Source organism: Panthera tigris, chromosome E3 (genome assembly GCF_018350195.1).
Source record: "Panthera tigris isolate Pti1 chromosome E3, P.tigris_Pti1_mat1.1, whole genome shotgun sequence".
Taxonomy (NCBI): Eukaryota; Metazoa; Chordata; class Mammalia; order Carnivora; family Felidae; genus Panthera; species Panthera tigris.
The window spans coordinates 25,919,915-25,933,558 of record NC_056675.1 but is presented as its reverse complement, the minus strand read 5'-3'; the positions used below and the strand labels follow the sequence as shown (position 1 = coordinate 25,933,558).

Here is a 13,644-nt window from a genome sequence, read left to right as displayed (position 1 = left end):
GGCTCTGAGCCATCAGCCCAGAGCCCGACGCGGGGCTCGAACTCACGGACCGCAAGATCGTGACCTGAGCTGAAGTCGGACACTTAACCAGTTGAGCCACCCAGGCACCCCTGGGGTTTCTTGCATTAAAAAAAAATTTTTTTTTAAATGTTTTATTTAGTTTTGACAGAGAGACAGAGCATGAGTGGGGGAGGGGCAGAGAGAGAGGGAGATGCAGAATCCGAAGCTGGCCCCACGCTCTAAGCTGTCAGCACAGAGCCCATCGCAGGGCTCAAACTCACAGACTGTGAGATCATGACCTGAGCCAAAGTCAGACGCTCAACCAACTGAGCCACCCAGGGGCACCGATTCTTGCATTTTAAACAAGCATCCTAGATGCACTGAAATTAGAGAATCTGGTCACATGGCCACTGTCCCCTCCCCAAACTTCTGTGTCTTGGGGGAAATGATGTGTAAAGTGACCAAGTCCTGCCATGAGCTGAGCCCATTGCAAGCTGGAACATGTAGATTTAGCATCTCCTAGTTCTCGGTATAACCATGAACGAGGTAGAAGTATTAGCTCCATTTGACAGATAGGGAACTAAGGCTTAGGGACATGACATGACTCACTTAAGGTCACTCTGCCCCTAAGTGTCAGAATCAAGATCTGAACCCAGGGTTCTCAAACTTTAAAACCCCTGTCCTTTGTGCCAGGCTATGTTCTTTGCTTGGGGTCTCCTTCAGACGTGTGTGTGTGTGTGTGTGTGTGTGTGTGTGTGTGTGTGTGTGAGAGAGAGAGAGAGAGAGTATTGGGAACACTTGCAGAAATACAAAATATTTTATATCAGTGAAGATGTAGTCTGGGTGTTCGGGCCACTGTAGTTGTTGAATAAACAGAAGATTCATTTATGTCAGCCATCTTGCCCCTTCCTTCTGGAACTGGCTCGTTGGTATTAATGGGTAAATGGGCCTCACTTGGGCAATTGTGATTAACGCTGACCACTGAGATTACCTCAGCCCCACTGGCTCCCACATGCCATAAAGCTTCGATTAATGCAGCTCCTCTACCCCGTGCTCTGGGTCCCAGGCCTGGGAGGAGGCCAGCCCCATGCGCAGAGGGGGGGTTAGCGGAAATGAAAGACTATTGGCGTTTTCAAACCTTTGCCTTAGTTTAGGCACTCAGCATTTCCCTGTCCGGCCTGGCATTGACCTGAGAAGCTTGGCCTGTGGGGACTGAAGGAAGGAGGGCTCTTAGAAACCAAAGTGGAGTTTGGGTTCATGTCCACGTGGGCTGCTCAGAATGCAGTAATCCAGGTTTTGGATCAGATAAGGTTAAATCTCTGCTCTGCCTCTTTTTCAGTAAAAATTGAGGTATAATTCATTTACCATAAAATTCACAGCATAAAAGTCTACAATTCAGTGGGTTTAAGTGTATTTGTATAACTATCATCACTATCTTATTCCTGAATGTTTTTATCATCCTCCAAAGAAACCCTGTTTCCATTTTCCATTTCCACTCCTGATTTCCTTCTGTCCACCAGCCTCTGGCAACTGCCAGTCTGCTTCTGTCTCTGTGGATTTGACCAATCTGGATATATCAGTGGAATCATACAATATGTGACGTTTTGTGTCTGGCTTCTATCACTTAATGTTTTTAGGATTCATCCATGTTGTAGCGTGTTTTAGTCTCTCGTTACTTTTTATGGCCGAAAAATATTTCCTTGAGTGCATAAATAACCTTCTGTCTGTCCATTCGTCCATTGATGGACATTTGGATTTATCCCACTTTTTTGGACTATCATGACTAGTGCTGCAATGAACATTTGTGCATCTTTTATTTAGATAGACATGTCTTCATTTCTCTTGGGTATATACCTATGAGTGGCATTGGTGGGTCATATGGCAGCTCCATGGGTAACTTTTTGAGGAACTTCCAGACTGTTTCTATAGCATCTCCCTGCTCCTTTTGCGGGGAAGTGGCTTCAGCTCTGGAATCTCAGTCTGCTCCTCCATAGAATGGGAGCCATTGGAGTGCCAGCCTCATTGGGTTGTTGTGATGGGGGAATAAAATAACAAAGGCAGAGCCCTGCAGCACCATCCCTGGCATGGGACCAAGCACTTAATAACTGTTAGCTCTTATTAGTATTTACCTACATATTTACTTATTTATGAAAGGAATATAGCCCAAAAATATATACCACCCTCACCGGGAAGGAGAATAATAAAATAGGCTTAGAAAATCAATGGGGATATAAATGGCAGTATTTCCTGGAGTCCAAGTGTGGGTTTTATTAAAGTTCAGTGCAGTAAGCATTTCTGCATTGAGGCTGAGCTTATTTACTCTTAGAACCTGAGCAAAGCAGAGAGATTGGGACTCGAACCAGTCACCTATGGGGTCTGTTAGCTCCCTGGGATGGCATTCCCCCATCCCCATCCCCTTATTTCTAGTTTGTCATTAAGGTAGGTAATCTGAAGATTGGATAGGTCTGTAGTTGGCTGGCATGGGATGAGGAGTCAAGAAAGATCCTGGAAGAAATTCTGACGAGCTATCCTCGTGACCGTTCTTGGCAATGGTCACAATAGGAAAAGCTACCATTTTTTGAGCAGTAACTATATGCCAGGTGATTTGTTCAAAGCTGGGGATACAACCCTGACTATTAACTATGTCACAATTATGTGAGTCTTTTTGGTCAAAGACATAATTAATAAATAATAATGTGTGCTAAATATGTGTTAGGTGCTGTGCTAGCTTCCTTACATAATTATCTCATTTAATCCACACACTACATCTATAGATTGTTTTCGTATAATTCTTGTTTTACAAGTAAGGAAACAGGCCCAGACAAGTTAAAGGACTTACCCGAGGGCTCTCAGTGAGGAAGAAGTGAAGTTAGAATATGAACGTGGGTGTGTGATTCCAAGGCTTTGCCCACTGTTGGTGGTAGACACCCGGGTTTGCTGCTCTGCATAAGGGGCTGAGTCCTTTTCCTACGCCTTATTTTGGTTCCTCATCTCCTCCTCCTACTCAGTGTGCTCTGGCTATCCTGGCCTCCTTTCAGTTCTGAGAACACCAACTTCCTTTTCTTTTTGGAGACTTTGTACTTGTGTTTCCTATGCCTGTAACTTGCCCTCACCAACTCTTTTATTAAAAAAATTTTTTTCTAATGTTTATTTCTTTCTTTTTTTTTTTTTTTTTAATTTTTTTTAATGTTTTATTTATTTTTGAGACAGAGAGAGAGACAGAGCATGAGCAGGGGAGGGGCAGAGAGAGAGGGAGGCACAGAATCGGAAGCAGGCTCCAGGCTCTGAGCTGTCAGCACAGAGCCTGACATGGGGCTCGAACTCACGAACTGTGAGATCATGACCTGAGCCGAAGTCGGATGCTCAACCAACTGAGCCACCCAGGCGCCCCTGTTTATTTATTTCTGAGACAGAGAGAGAACACACCCACACATGTGTGGGGGAGGGGCAGAGAGAGAGGGAGACACAATCTGAAGCAGGCTCCAGGCTCTGAGCTGTCAGCACAGAGCCCAACTCGGGGCTTGAACTCCCAAACTGCAAGGTCATGACCTGAGCCAAAGTCAGTCACTCAGCCGACTGAGCTACCCAGGCACCCCCTCACCAACTCTTTCACATGGTTAACTCCTGTTATTCTCCCAGTCCATGGGAGAAACTGCTTATTGCCTCCCCAAAACAATTCGCCCTTTTTAATAACAACTCTGGGTGATGCTTTAGAGACTCCAGTTTCCAGCCTTTCTTGCAGCATGGTGTGTTCATGGGACCAGCTTCTGGCCAATGAGATGGAAGTAGAAGATTCATCTCCTTAAATGGGTGGGGGTGTGTTCCCTTATTTGTCTAATGTCCTTGCCCTGTCCTGTTGTTTATGATGCCAATGTGGTGGCTGGAGGTCTGGCAACCATTTGGACCCGGAGGAGAATGGAAGCCGCATATTAAGGAATGTAAAGCAGAAAGACAGAAGGAGGCTGGGCCCCTGAACTGATGGAGCTGCCAAATTAGTTTTAGGCTGTTAGCCTTCTGGCTTCTCATGGAATAAGACAAATTGGAAACTTTTGTTAAAGCTACTAAGTTGTGTCTCTATTACTAGCAACTAAAGAAATTCCTAACTAATACAATTTCTTGGCTTAAATATCACTTTCTCATAATGGCTGATGTGAAACTCAAAATAGGTCCTTCCTTTTGTTCTTTCTTGTAACTCCTGGTTCTTTTCTTTCATTGCCCTGATTCCAATGAAAAGAAATATATATACATATTATTTTTATTAATTTAGTTTCTCCACTGGACTATTGGACATATGGGCAAGGCCACTGGGTATAGTTAGATTTGCATGACACAAATCTAAGGGGTACCAGTTAAATAATAGTTTATGTGGATGACATTTCCTGAAATTGTGTTAATGCATAGCCTGTACAGCACAGTCCTATCTACAAGGTCAGGAGGGACCTTGACCTTGAAGCTTATCATGTCTGGGCCATGGTCAATCCTCAACAAACTTTGTTTGCAGGATGAAAGGATTAACAAAAATTAGGGATGCCCTGAGGTGGGTACTGAGGGTAGAGGGTTGGATGAAGCTTGGAAATGATGGCAACAAGGCATGGAGTCTCTAACCCTGAAAAGAACAAAGGATTCTGGGGCTCAGAGGGAGGTGGTCCCACTTTTGGGGGAGCTGGAGGATTTGTGGATAGGAGAGACCCTTCTCTTATTTGGCCTCAGTTTTCCATCTATAAAGTGAGGGCATTTTTGCAGAAAAGTGGTTTTGTGTAACCTTTATTTTCTTTTTTATTTTATTTTACATCTTTTTTTGCTTTAAGTAGGTAATGCCTGCATGATAAAATACTCAAGTATACAAAAAGCATAGAAAGAAAAGTAAATTACTTTCATTTCTAACTCCTACCTTCCCATATACACTCTCTGCATTACCCACTCCCCACTCACCCCCCCCCCCCCAAAAAAAAAAAAAAGAAACTCTCCTGGCTATCACTGTAACCAGTAGTTTTCTTTTAAGGGAGCAAATTTCTGTTTTCTTTCATGAAAGCAGTGTAGCAAAGCAGTGCTGGCAGCAGGTGGGGATGTAGCTCAGTGGTAGAGCGCATGCTTAGCATGCATGAGGTCCTGGGTTCGATCCCCAGCATCTCCATCCTCTTTGTATCCTTGCTTGGGGAAATAGATTTCTTTGTTACAGCCACACCACTTACTTTACAATCTGCAAACTAATCATCTTGCTTGGAGGTAAGCACTTATGTTTTTTTCCTGGTTTGCTTGTAATTCTTCTGTTTTCTTTTTTAAATTTACTTATAATTGACATATAGCATTGTATCAGTTTCAGTGTACAAATATAATAATTACGTATTTGTATATATTGTGAGATTATCACTACCATAAGTATAGTTAACATCTGTCACCGTACATAGTAAAAAAAAAATCATTGTTCTTGTGATGAGAACTTTTAAGATCTAGTCTCTTAGCAACTTTTAGATATGCAATACAGGGGTGCCTGGGTGGCTCAGTCGGTTAAGTGGCCAACTTTGGCTCAGGTCATGATCTCGTGTCCCGTGAGTTCAAGCCCTGCATCGGGCTCTGAGCCTGTTTCAGATTCTGTGTCTCCCTCTCTCTGACCCTCCCCCATTCATGCTCTGTCTCTCTGTCTCAAAAATAAATAAACGTTAAAAAAAAAAGTTTAAATATGCAATACAGTGTTATTAACTATAGTCACCATGTTGTACATGACATCCCCATGACTTACTTATTTTGTAACTGTAAGTTTGTACCTTTTAACTCCCTTTGCCCATTTTGCCCCCACCAGCAACCACCAATCTGTTCTCTGTATCTATGATCTTGGATTTGTAGATTCCACATATAAGTGAGATCATAGGATATTTGTCTTTCTCTGATTTATTTCTTTAGCACAATGCCTTCAAGTTCCATTCAGGTCATTACAAATGGCAAGACTTCCTCCTTTTTTTATGGGCAAATAACATTCCATTGTATATACACACACCCCATTTTCTTTTTTCATTCATCTGTGTTCATTGATGAACACTTAGGTGGTTTCCATATCCTGGCTATTGTAAATAATGGTGCAATGAACATAGGGTGCAGATATCTTCAAATTATTGTTTTTGTTTCTGTTCAATAAATGCCCAGAAATGGAATTGCTGCATCATATGGTTGTTCTATTTTTAATTTTTTGAGAAAATTCTATACTGTTTCCATAGTGGCTGCACCAATTTACATTCCCACCAATAGTGCACCAGGGTTCCCTTTCCTCCACATTCTTGCCAACACTTGTTATTTTATTTTACTTTTTTTTGGTGATAGCGATCTAACAGGTGTGGGGTGATAAGTCACTATGGTTTTGATCTGCACTCCCTGATGATAAATGATGCTGAATACCTTTTCATGTACCTGTTGGCAATCTGTATATCTTTAGGAAAATGTCTATTCAGATCCTCTGCCCTGGAATCAGTTTGTGTATGTGTGTGTGTTGTCTGTATAATACAAGTTATCTTTCAGGGTTATCTGTATAATACAAGTATACATATGCTATATGTGTATGTATGGAATTTGAATATTTTTAAAATAGAAATTTATTCTTTAAAAATAGTTAATTGTTTTAAATCTAAACTATAAGGAAATAATGATTATTAGTGATTATTAAGTGACCATTACTGAAAATAATTTTGTTATTAATCACATACTGTTTTAACCTTATAATTTGTTTTTATTTATTTATTTATTTATTTTTTAATGTTTATTTATTTTTGAGACAGAGAGAGACAGAGCATGAACAGGGGAGGGGCAGAGAGAGAGGGAGACACAGAATCTGAAACGGGCTCCACGCTCTGAGCCATCAGCCCAGAGCCCGACGCAGGGCTCAAACTCACGGACCGTGAGATCGTGACTTGAGCGGAAGTCGGACGCTTAACTGACTGAGCCACCCAGGTGCCCCAATTTGTTTTCATTTAATAAGGTGTCTTGGGATTGTTTCATTGATCTCACTTCTTTTATTTAAATGGTTGTCTAGCAGAGTATTTCACTGTATGGCTGTACTATAATTGATTTAACTGGTCTCCTGATCTTTTGCTGCTACAGACAATGCTGCATGTGAATAACCCTGTACTTAAATCTTTTCACACGTATGCAACTATATCAGTTGGTTAAATTCATAGGAGTAGAATTAATGACTCAAAGATGAAAAGTGCTTGTAATTTTCATAGGTACTGCCTACATGGGGTGTACCAATTTGCCTTCTTAGCACCTATTCATCTATGACTTTATCAGTGTATTACCACACTTTTGGTACCTTTGGATGGGTTATTTCATTAGATTTTTTTATTATGAATGAAATATTTTCCTTTCTGTCAATTATCTGTTCATCTTCTTTGTCTTTTTATTACTAGATTAGATTATTGGTCTTTTCATTATTCATTTGTAGAAACACTTTATAAACTAGGGGGATTAGCTCTTTGTCTTAAGATGATCAAACTTTTGATATTTGGATAGATCTTAATCTGATGGGTAAAAAATATAGGTTCACTTTGTGAGGTCTTTGTCTCTGGGTGAGGTTAACATCTTGTGTCTGAAATCCATTGGTATTTCCTTCTGTAAACTCTGTGCATGCTCTGTACAGCAGTGGTTCTTAACTGAGGTTGTGCATGAGGATCACCATCTTTGAGATACATGAATGCAGCCCTCAGCCCTGGGGATTTTGGTACAGTGTGTCAGGCACTTCTAAAGAGCCTCCAGGCTGATTCTGATGTGTTCCCTTAGTTATGAATGGGGGGCATGGGTGATCTGGGGGCCTTTTTCTGCTCAGTATTGCTGTGAGTAAGTATTCAGCAGTGGCAGGAAGGAGACAGTTATGCAGGGAGAGAATCGATAACCCTCCTTGCTGTGGGGTTCAATGGGACTTGCAGACGAGGTGGCTCAGGGGCTAATGTGGCTCAGCTCTCGTTGCTATGGTAGCCAGTCAATATGTGGGCACTTGGTTGGGGAACTGGTGCCTCTGTGTGCTTGCTCTGGGCTTCATGGCCTGATAGGGCATGAGGTTGACAGACAGCTGGGTCTTCAGAGACCAAAAGAGTTCCTGGAGGACAGATCTGGGAGGATCAAGCCCCTGGCTCAAAGGGACCATGGCCAGAAACTGTATAAAGGCAAACTGTATAAAGGCCAGAAACTGTATAAAGCCACCTGGATGGCTCAGTTGGTAGAGCATGCAACTCTTGATCTCGGGGTTGTAAGTTTGATCCCCACCTTGGGTGTAGAGATTACTTTAAAAAAAAAGGTGCCTACTTTCCTCATCTCTTTCTCTTTGGAGGAATTCAGTGCTTCCATTTATTTTTTTTACTATTTATTATTTTTTAAGGATAATCTGCCTTTTTAAAAAAAGTTTATCCATTTATTTTGAGAGAGAGAGAGTGAGTATGTGAGCAGGGGAGGGGCAGAGAGAGAGAGAGAGGGAGAGAGAGAATCTCCAGTAGGATCCATACTGACAGCACACAGTCCACTATGGGGCTTGATCCCAAGAGCCATGAGGTCATGACTGGAGCTGAAATCAAGAGTTGCCACTTAACTGAGTCACCCAGGTGCCCTTCCATCATTTTATTTTATTTAGAAAAAAATTTTTTAATGTTTATTTATTTTTGACAGAGAGAGAGAGACAGCATGAGCCGGGGAGGGGCAGAGAGAAAGGGAGACACAGAATCCGAAGCAGGTTCCAGGCTCTGAGCTGTCAGCACAGAGCCCAGTACGGGGCTAGAACTCACAGAGTGCGAGATCATGACCTGAGCTGGAGTCAGACGCTCAACCGACTGAGCCACCCAGATGCCCCTGCCATCATTTTATTTTAAAATAAGCAGCCAACTTTTGTAGCAACGTGGATGGAACTGGAGAGTGTTATGCTAAGTGAAATAAGTCATACAGAGAAAGACAGATACCATATGTTTTCACTCTTATGTGGATCCTGAGAAACTTAACAGAAGACCATGGGGGAGGGGAAGGAGAAAAAAAAAAAAAGTTAGAGAGGGAGGGAGCCAAACCATAAGAGACTCTTAAAAACTGAGAACAAACTGAGGGTTGATGGGGGCTGGGGGGTGGGTATTGAGGAGGGTACCTGTTGGGATGAGCATTGGGTGTTGTATGGAAACCAATTTGACAATAAATTTCATATTAAAAAAAAAAGAAATAGGGGTACATGAAATGGGCTGTTTGCTACAGACCTAGCAGAATATAAGCTGAAGCCAGTCCTAATAAGTGAGGCTGCTAGAAAACAAGGAATAGTCTGAAACATCAAGTACAACATCAAACTCCAACAGGAAGGCTCAACACTTAAGCAAGACAAAGTAAGGATTCCAAGGGCAGATACTGGAGAGATCTCATGGTGATTGCTTACTGAAGAGGGGTTTTCATTCAAACGACATAGCTACTTAAGAATTGGGTAGGAGTGAGTAGTAAATGACTTAGAGCCAGTTTGAAGAAGGAAAAAGTTATGGATATACAGGCAAACATATTCAACAAAGTAATAATATGTAAAAAAAAAAAAAAAAAGCAGCCAAGAAGAGGAAAGTTTGGGAAACTTAAAACCTTAATATTGCTGTTTTGTCTTAAGAGCAAAGCTTGAAACGAAGAGTCTGTACAGAAAGGTTGAAGGAAATAAATTTAGGGAGCACAAGATTAGGGAAAGGAATTTAGAAAGTTGAATTAGACCTATCCTGTATTTCTTTCTGCTATTTGACTTTAAATTATTTTAATATATTGAATAAAGACAAAGTAATATTTGTAACTATACAGTGAATACAAATCTAATGCTACCATTACTGGGGATAGTCCCCCAGTGGTATACCTAGTATTTCACAATTGGGCTAGATTATTTTTATTTATTTATTTTTTAAATTAAAAACATTTAAAAAATATTTGTTTATTTTTGAGAGACAGAACATGAGCAGTCAGACACACACACACACACACACACACACACACACACACACAGAATCTGAAGCAGGTGCCAGACTCTGAGCTGTCAGCCTAGAGCCTGACACAGAGCTTGAACTCACAAACCATGCAATCATGCCCTGAGCTGAAGTTGGACACTTAACCGACTGAGCCACCCGTGTGCCCTGGCTAGATTTGTTTTTTAATATACCCTCTTTCTTTATAGAACAAAACTATTTTCAGTAAAGATTTAATATTCAGTAATAATCACGATTTTCTTGATCCATACTTAGATTTAAAATAAATAATTTAAGGGAAATGTGAAATTCTATTTTAAACATAGTATTCAAATTTAACAATATATGAATCAAAATTCGGAACCACCAAAAAAAAAATTACATCTATAGTTCATACCTTTTTGGTGTTTTAGATTTTAAACACAAAAACTCCCAAGTGGTCAAATTGAAGGACAGAGTTGATGAGACTCAAATTTTCTCTCTTTTTCTTTCATTTTTTTTTTAATGTTTATTTTTGAGACAGAGAGAGAGACAGAGACAGAGACAGAGTACAAACAGGGGATGGGCAAAGAGAGAGGGAGGCGCAGAATCCAAGACAGATTCCAAGCTGAGCTGTCAGCACAGAGCCTGACACAGGGCTCAAACTCCCGAACGAGATCATGACCTGAGCCAAAGTCAGATGCTTAACCCACTGAGCCACATAGGCATCCCTCTCTGTCTTTTTCTTTAGATCACTGTGCTATCATTTATTTCCAATATGTTATTTAAAAACAGGAATACACAATATCATGGAGGTTAGAGGTATGAATTGAACCCCAAACAAACCCAAACAAATTCAGATTCATAACTTACACCTGAAAATGAAAGGATATCGCTGAATCTGCTGTGACTGTCAGAGGCTGTTGTGAAACTCGTTCTCCAAATTACCTTCCGTATGGAACACACTGTTTCTTAAAGAGTCTGTCAGGGGCCACTCAGGAGACACACACCACACTAGTAATTTGAATAGGGAAAATTTTATAAAGAATTATTAACTAGTAGAGGGGATTAGCTACAAAGAGAGGTAAAGAAAGTATGGGACTAGCACGTGTAGGAAGCAGTTATTATCTCTAGGGTTGAAAGAGAGTACTCAAGTATATCGGTTTTCAATTGCTGAGTAACACGTTAGCACAAAGTTAGCAGTTTAAAACAATGCCTATTTAGCTGTTATGGAAGACAGCATGGTGGTTCCTCAAAAAATTAAATGTAGAGTTACATATGATCCAGAAATTCTGAGTATACACCCAAAATAATTGAAAATAGGGACTTGAAGAGTTATTTGTACACCTGGGTTCACAGCAGTAGCATACACAATAACCAAAAGGTGGATACAAATCAAGTATACATCAGTGGATGAAGGAATAAACAAAATGTGGTGTATCTATGTAATGGACTGTTCTTCAGCCTTAAGAAGGAAGAAAATTCTGACACATCGTACAATGTAGATAAACCTTGAAAACGTGTTGAATGAAATAAGCCAGTCACAGGACAAATACCGTGTGCCCACGCTTGTATGGTACCTAGAGTAGTCAAATTCATAGAGACAAGAAAGTGGAATACTGGTTGCCAGCAGCTTTGAAGGGGTAGGCATGGGGATTTATTATTTAATGGGGACGGAGTTTCAGTTTGGGATGTAATGGTTGTCCAACAATGTGAATGTACTTAATGCCACTGAACTGTACACTTAATTAAAATGGTAAATGTCCTATTATGGTATTTTACCACATTAAAGAATTAAAAAAAAACCCACTTATTTCTTAGCTCACAGTTCTATAGGTATGGCAAGGTAAGGGAAATTCAAGACTGAAATCAAGGTGTCAGCCAGACTGAGTTCTTGAATGCAGGCTGTAGAGGAATGTTCACTTCCAAGATCATACTTGTTTTTGTCAGAGTTAATTTCCTCGCAGTTGTAGGACTGAGGTCTTCGTTTCCTGCTAGCTGTCATCTGAGGGCCACCCTAATCTGCCTGCCTGCCTGCCTGCCACCCACATTCCTTACCATGGGGTCCCCTCCATCTTCTAGCCAGCAGCGGCAAGTCAAATCCTTCCGTGCTTTGACTCCTTATTTTTGCCTCTCACCTCTAGACCCAGACTTAAAGGACTTACGTGATTAGGTCAGTTTCACCCAGATAATCTCCCTTAAAGTCAACTATGCCATAAAACATAATCTAATCACAGGATTAGCATTCATCATATTCGCAATGTTAGGAATTACATAGGGCACATATACTGGGGATCGCAGGGAGGTGCGGGGCGGGGGCTGCCTGGAGGCCACTTTAGGATTTTGCTTACCACACAAAGGAAGGAACAAATTGTAACATGCTGACTCCCCAAGGCAGGGATTTGGACCTTGTGGGACAGTGACAAAGTCCACTGAAGTTCTGAAGGCCAGGGCAGGTGAGTAGAAAACAGTCCATTGGGATGTTGGCAAAACTCACTGAATCCTCTCACTGGGGTGCTCCTGAAACTACCTGGGAAGCCACCTGCTGGCTGCCATGCACTAGGAGCAAGAAAAACTTTGGAACCAGTAACAGAAGCACCTCCCCTTTGCAGTATCCCTCTAGTGTCCTCTACTGGCATAACCTAATATTATGCCAGCTGGCAAAGGAAAAATATTCACAGGGTCCAGCTTCAGTATCTCATAGCAGGTAAGAGAAGGATAAATTTGGAGTTCATAGACAAAAAATTGATAACTGGCACAAAGGATAAGCAATAAAATGTGAAAATTTGAAGTTTACCTATGTATATATGTGCACATATCTGTATATCGAGTCATTGCAGCAATTTTTAGCACTTAAACCAACAAAAGCTTTTTTAGTTAGGGGAAGAGTATTTTATCACTGAAATTGTTTAGAATTTCTGGAGCTTGGTGAAAGTAAAAAACAGACCAATTGATTTTTTACTTGTTTTATTTTAAAATTCCCTGCAGCAACGAACACCATACCTGTGCCCAGGGTGGAATGCCCTGTTTTTCCCCTGATTCTGTCTCCTCTCTTCCCTCAGAAGTCACCACTATTGTGAATTTTGTGTTTATCATTCTGTTGCTTTTCTTTGGTTTTGCCTAATATGTTTGTAGCTGTAAATGTATTGTTTAATTGGTGGATTTCTGAATTTATGTCAGTGGGCTCACTGTATATATTTGTCTGCAACTTTCTTTTCCACAGTATGTTGTAGCACATTCACATTTGAGCACTGCTGTAACTTGAACACAGCATTTTGGGCTGTCCCCTTACCATTCCCTATTTTTTTTTTAGAGTCAGCCCTGATTTCTCCCTCATTGAGGTGGACACCTGTTGCTTTTACCTCTACACCATCCCTTAGTGTGGGAATCTCTCTCTCAGGTTTTCCTTTGGAGAATCACTCCTCTCTCATGTCCAGCTCCAAGCAGAGAGAATTGTTGTTTAAAACCCTGATGAGGTAAAGAATTTGCCCTGCTTGAAATCCAGGTACTGCACTGTCCAGTATGGTACCTGCTAACCACATGTGGCTATTTAAATTTAAATGAATGAAAATTACTAAAACATTTGGTTCTTTACTTACACTATCCACTTTTGAAGTGCTTAATGGCCACACGTGGCTATGGGGTCCCATGTTGGATAGTGCAAATATAGAAAATTTACTTTATCACAGAAAGTTCTATTGGGTGGGGCTGTTCTAAGATG

At 41.0% G+C, this 13,644-nt stretch overlaps 1 non-coding gene across 1 annotated transcript; it reads left to right on the top strand.

Annotated features, from left to right (window-relative positions):
* The first annotated feature begins 5,062 nt into the window (after positions 1-5,062).
* On the top strand, positions 5,063-5,134 carry TRNAA-AGC. The gene has a single exon. It is a non-coding gene; the product is annotated as a tRNA-Ala (tRNA).
* The last annotated feature ends 8,510 nt before the right edge of the window (positions 5,135-13,644 follow it).